Below are 6,659 nucleotides of genomic sequence, written 5' to 3'. Positions count from 1 at the left end.
TTGCTGAATTGAACTATAGTTTCATAAATGATTAACTTTACACAGTTATTGAACTGAACTGAACCAACAATGAGCTGGCTTGAACTGAATAATTACACTATTGTCTTCTGTAGAGATGCCTTACAGCAGAATTGGAATTTGTCTCATAATTGATGAAGTTTTCATCACTGGTTCTGTTATTTTCTTATTTATTACTGTAAAGTTGCTTTGAAAGAATTTGTATTGTATAAAGCGGTATATAAATAAAGGTAATTTGACCTTCATGGAACCATCATGGCAAAAAAAAAAAAAAAGAACCTTTTAAGCGTGTACAAACCTCAAAAAACCTCCTGGGGAAAAAAGGACTTCCAGTGTTGTGTAAATGTTAGTTGTGTAAAAGCTACTCAGATCGCAGCCAATCAATCTCTCTTTTGTGTATACTGTATATACACAACCTTATTTATTCCCAACCATGGGCCAGCACAGTACTGCGCGCCATGCACTGTAAAAAATGATTTTTTGGTGAAGTAAATACTACTGAAAAAAAACAATGTAATTTACATGAAAAAGTTAGTTCAGGCAAGAACTAAAAAAACGAAGTAAATTCCATATCTGTACTTAATTCAAGCGAGTAGAAATGAAACCGTAAATATCAACTCAATAAAATTAAGTAAAAATTACTCAGCTTTTCTGATACTGGGGTTCCCATCATGCACTGGACCTTGAATAATTAATGAGGTTAATTTTTCACTGGTTTCCAGCTGTATTTACACTGTTTTATCATTGCTTTTGTTGTCAGGATTAGTAACTTGCCATTTTGTGACATTTCGAGTAAATTTTCTGCTCAAAATGACACATTCAAACACAAAAACGATCCATCAAATGTTACCGTCATTGTGTATTGTCTACCAAGTATTGAGGTCTTTGCATTCACATGATGCTTAACATCTGACATGCTGTAGTATAAATTACTTAGATAATCTAAGTAAAGCACATACTATAAATGACTGGTATAATTCAATATTATTGTTTGAGTGAAATGTAATGCAAAGGAAATTTCAACTAAATTGATATTAATCAACCTTTTACTAGCCAAGTTAAAATGACTTATTTTCTGTGTTACTTTCACTTAACTAGGTTAAGTAAAGTTTACTTAATTCCATATTCCAAGTAAATTTAACTTAAAGATTTCTAATTAAAGCTACTGATGAATATGTTTAGGTTTTTACTTGGCAAATCTTTGTAAATTTACTAGCATTTTCTGAGTGAAAAAAGTTGCCTAGCTTTTTTCAAGTAAATCCTACTCCAAATTTTTTTCAGTGTGGGATTTTTCTCCTCCTCCTCCTCCCCAGCACCACTTCTCTAGGTCTGCTTCAAGGTTTTCTCTATTGTACATTGCAGCAACAGCATGTATCCTAATCCCAGTAATTCTGCATGTTTTAGCAGTAAACCTTCGCTTATGCCAGCAGCAGCAGCAGCCTAGCAGATCTAGTCTGGCCTGACCAATCACCTAAACTCCATTCTTATTAATTCAATTAAATGCTATTCATCTTGTAAGGCTGGAAGCTTACGCTGCTATTTTGAACCAATAATCGGAACAAAAGGCAGTTGAATGGTGATGTGTATAATTCAAATATTAATCTGACTCCATTAAAGTTGTTGTAATTCTTTAACCGACAGGAAACCTAAAGATGAGGCAAATGGGTATTGATCAAGAGAAAAACATTAACATATTCTCCTCAATGCATGTTTAACCAATAGTACCTAGATTGTACATTAGGATACTTTAATATCTCTATTAAGTTCACCACATGTATACCTTTAAAAGGATTTTTTGAAGTACTAGGGCAGTAAAGAGTTCTGTCCATATTTGCTCAGCCCTACAATCTCATGTAAAAGTATAACCTTAAATGCTATTTCAAAAGATGTCATGATTAGATGTAATGTGATATTGGAATGTGGCACTTCTAAACTTACAATCTTGCTATTTACGAAGGTATTTCAACCTAAACTGATCTAGGGAATCTAACGGTTTATCCTGAGGTTTGACCTCTGTTTCCATGCCTTATTTAGATACAGAACCAGGTTTAAAGCCAAAGACAACAATTCCAAACTATTATGCAATTCCTACATTGCCAAAAATGTCTGCCTTTCTATGCAGAGAATTATTTAGCAGAATATCTCATTGTGTATTTGTCCTCTTTTTCATCTGTTCTCAGAACTTGTTGCTCTGTTGTCTTCCTTTGTGCAGTCTTTGTGTCCCTGTCTACACTGTGTGTGTGACTGAGAGAATGTGTCTGCGTTCCACACATTAATGTGAGGTCTCTGGTGATGGCCCTGGACAAGTGTGCACCGTCTATGTTTGTGTTTATGCAGGAGCGTGTCTCATTGAGGTAACATTCTTACACACACATACAAATCTCTAGCCTGTTGCTCCTTTGGGAAGTGTCACTAGTTTGTTTTTATTGATGTGGTCGGGTTTAGAGACCAAAGCCTGCAAGACATTGTAAACCTAATTCACAGTAGATGAACTTGAATGAAACCATATGAAATGTGATGTCAAACAATGATGAGTTTATTTGTTTTATATTCTGCTATATACAGGTGTATATCAGCTATTTCACTTACTAAAAATGATTATGGTTTTTCCACATATACCATGGTAATACCATGCTGTTCTTTGAAGTTATGGATATGATAATTCAGTACTGTGGGATATATACATGTAAATTACCTTCTGATACATTACTGTACCACCACAGTACTGCCTGAAAGGCAATCTCCCTTATAAATAGAAATATATAAAGATATAATTAGTTTTGGTCTCAGACCAACATGATTTTTGTGTGGAAACCAATGGCTGGCATGCACTTTAGGAGCTATAATTAGCAATTAGCTACAAAGATTATTATTATTACAGGACACACCCTGTGTAACACATCTTTGTTTAATTTATTTTTTCGTTCCATGTCTTTATTTACCCAGCCTGTAGACCGTAAGATCCGTTCCAAGTTGAACCACTTGGGTGTGTTGGCATAGCACTTTAGCCACAACACCATGCTAATATGCTAAACCCAAACAGAGCTAGTCATCTGTTGACCCAATGTCAAGTTTCTATTTATCCTAACTCAATTCTGATTTCCTCCATGGTCACATGTGGTTTGGCCTAAATGCTGTGCTTCAGCACAAATGACAATTTTAAATCAGCATGTTTGACAACTGTGCAGAGAGAAATCTGATAAGATGTTACATTTCTGAGGAAAACAATGTTAAAGGGATCATGACATGTATTTTTAAATATTTACAAATGTTATTTGAGATAAACTTATCTTTTTTTTTTTTTGCTGTCATATGTTTGCAAAAATAATTTTCAACCCTCATTTTGGCCCTCTGTCTAAAATGATCAGTTTTAAAGTCCCTCTGTGGTGAAAATCAAGCTTTTAATGTTGTTTAGGCTATATGTCTATGTGGTGTTTTTAATATGCTTTAAGACAAACCATGTGCAAATTCATAAGTCAAGGAAAATTTATTTCTCATGTCATCACCCCTTTAAGTTGTATGAGACCTGGGGGGAAAAACACTATTTTTTTTTAGACAGACTGCACATCTGCAACATGACAAGCTTTTTATTTAAAGAGCTATTTTCTAAAGCCCCTAATCTCAGAAAACACAAAATTGTAGGTTGTTCTTGAAAAATTATAGCAGTGGTGGCAGCCATTTTGCATCTTAGCTAAATCAGTTTGCTTTTTTCTAATTACACTGTTAATGCAAATGTGCTTCTGGCTTTTGGGTTTCTACATAACCACTGATGATGAATTACCTTCAAACTCTCTTTATGAATTTTGACTGCATATGTATACACTCGAACTGATCACTTTCTGAGTTTTTTGAGAGACGAGGCAAACAATTCAGAGACTTTTGCCAAGTATTTTCTATGCAAATCTTGTGAAGCTGAAGCTGAGAAGAGACTTTTATTCTAGAAGAAGATCAGCACATATACCCTTTACATATTTTAATTTTTTAAAGAGTTCATACTGTTTTTGTGGAGACTTCTATTTAATTGTTCTTTTCTTACGTTAGGAGGAGTTTGGTGTTTTATTAAATTTTTTGTTTATTATTTTATTTATTTTTTAGTATTTCTGAGGTGAGTTGTTTTTTGTATTGTTTTTATTGCAGATTAGAGGATGTCGATGGCTCACATCGGGGGAAGAGGAGGTGAGTGCTTTAGTTTTTTATTTGTAAATGGTATGTTATGGTATGATATTGTTGTACAATGATTGAGTAAATTAATGTGAAGAAACTTGTGCAAGGTAAATTTGATCCCCCAATTTTCCCAGCTAGGCTATGTGATCACATGTATTTGATTCCTTGCATATGAAATCAACTTTTAAATTTGAGTAACTAAAATTATGTATAGTAACAATTTGTAATTGACCACTGACATTGAGTATTGGTTATTATTTAACCATTAATACTAACCATGTGAAATATTCAAGACTACGGGATGGAGACGGCAAGTCAGGAGGTTTGGAGACCCGGTTTTGATGACCGTGATCAGGATCCGCTAGCCTGGTAATACCAAACTCTGCTACTTCGCTTTGCTTCGAGTACAGAAGCGAAATGAAATTGAGCGGAAGTACGAAGTCTGACGTAGTCAGGCTAAGGATCCACTGCCAGACCCGACCCAGACACAGATCCAGGAGCTTCATGGATATTTAACTCAGTCTTTGTCTTCTGAGTTGTCAGTTTCTGTGTCCACAGGTCCGGCTCACAGGAGGAAGGAGTGGCAGAGCGGCAGCCAGAAGAGCCCAGATGATGGACGCCTGTCCACTTCATCTAAACACTCTCGCAGAGGTCAGAATAGGCTTTGACCAATTGATGATATATTGATGATATAATCAATACATTGAATACAATATTACAAAAAAAGAAAAAAACAGTTTTTGATGTCTGAAATTTTCCAGACTCATCATCATCTTTGTCCCTCTCTGAGGACAATGTGGAGAGGCGGTTATGCAGAGAGTTGTTGAGGCTGAGCAGCAGAGGCTCGTACAGCGTGGAATGGAAGTGGAGTGGTGATATTTCGGAGAGCCGAAGCGAACAGGACAGTGGCAGCAGCTGTGGTTTGTCCAGGTCCGACAGCTTAGAAGGGTGGCGGTGCCATCCGCTGCCGGGTCAAGTTCCTGTCGAGCCAACAGAGACTTCAAGTGGCCGAACTGCTCAGGGCCGAACAAGAGCTCAACAGGTGAGACTGAAATAAGGCTGGGCAGTGTAAAGTGAACAGATAGAGATTTTTTCATGCATAACTGCTTCAAGTTTTTAGCCACATTTACTGTCGCTCAACTGAATTTTGCTGAAATTTTCTTTCTGATTTTTTTTTGTTGTTGTTTTTTAATTGGAACATTTTCAGAGCATTAAGAGAACATTCAAAAGTAACGTTCCCATAATGCAAAATTATAAAATATAATGTTCCTTTGACCAAGAAAAAACATTTTTTAAACATTGAAAAAACTAGACGTTATGAACATTCAGGGAACATTTAGAAATAACGATTGCTTAACTTTATCAAAAAACTTTATTTATACACACACCATAAACACGCGCACAGAAAGACGATTCTCAGACAGCATTCCATCCCCAATAGAATTATATTTCTGAATTATTGCACTTGAATTGTCAAATACTCACAAAATTGTCAAAATGGCCATGCAGAGGATTACTGAGTCGCTTATGTGATAAATAAAAATTGTGAAATAAAAGGACTTTTAATATTGTGAAATATGATTTTGGGACATTTATGCAGGCATTTAGCAGAAGTCAGGTGGGTAGCTTGGAAATATTTCCATTACTTTGTATTTGTAGCCTAACATTACAGATAAGAATTTAACAGTAAAATGTAAGTTATGTCATGATATCATTAATTTAACATCAGAGATGTTTCTCTTCATTTCAGAAAAACCTACAAGGAAGAGGAAAGGAATTGGTCGTTTCCTCAACAGGGTATGGAAGGCTGTGAAGGGTTTTTTTCTGCTGCTGTTGCCACAGTTGTGCTGTGGATGTTGTGGAGCCTTTTGTCCCTCCAGCAGATCTGGAGCAAGAGCCTGATCCTGATACATCATCGCCTGATCCTGATCCATCATCACCTGATCCTGATCCATCATCACCTGCACCAGATCTCTCCGACGTCGAGCCAAATAATATTTCTCCGACATTATTTTAAACAGTATTGCCGTCTTGTTTTCCACTAAAAATATCTTAAGGCTTGTTTTCAGAGAATATTATTCATATTATTTTCCCCATATTAATATTATTTTCTCGACACAAGCAGGACTGATATTTTTTAAATAAAACAATCTCATATATATTTTTCATTTTTTTCTGTTTGTTTTTCAGAGTCCTTTGACTCTGAAATGATAAATATAAATATAAAGTGGGAGAAAAATCATCTCTCCCACTTTATAGTCTCTATAAAGTGGGAGAGATGATTGGATGTGGAGCGTTTGACAGTGGGGAACACGCAAATTTGATGGCAAAAAGGTAAATCTTCCTGAATTGTACAAACATTTTGCTTTTGTGTGCATCAAAACATATTCAAAACAATTTACAGATGGTTTAATACTTAGTGCAAGGTTAGGTGCTTGAATACTGTTCCTGAAACTGTTTTTTTTTGCAGGTTGCCA

This window comes from Abramis brama (genome assembly GCF_963993115.1).
Source record: "Abramis brama genome assembly, chromosome: 3".
NCBI lineage: Eukaryota > Metazoa > Chordata > Actinopteri > Cypriniformes > Leuciscidae > Abramis > Abramis brama.
This window is presented reverse-complemented; position numbering follows the sequence as displayed.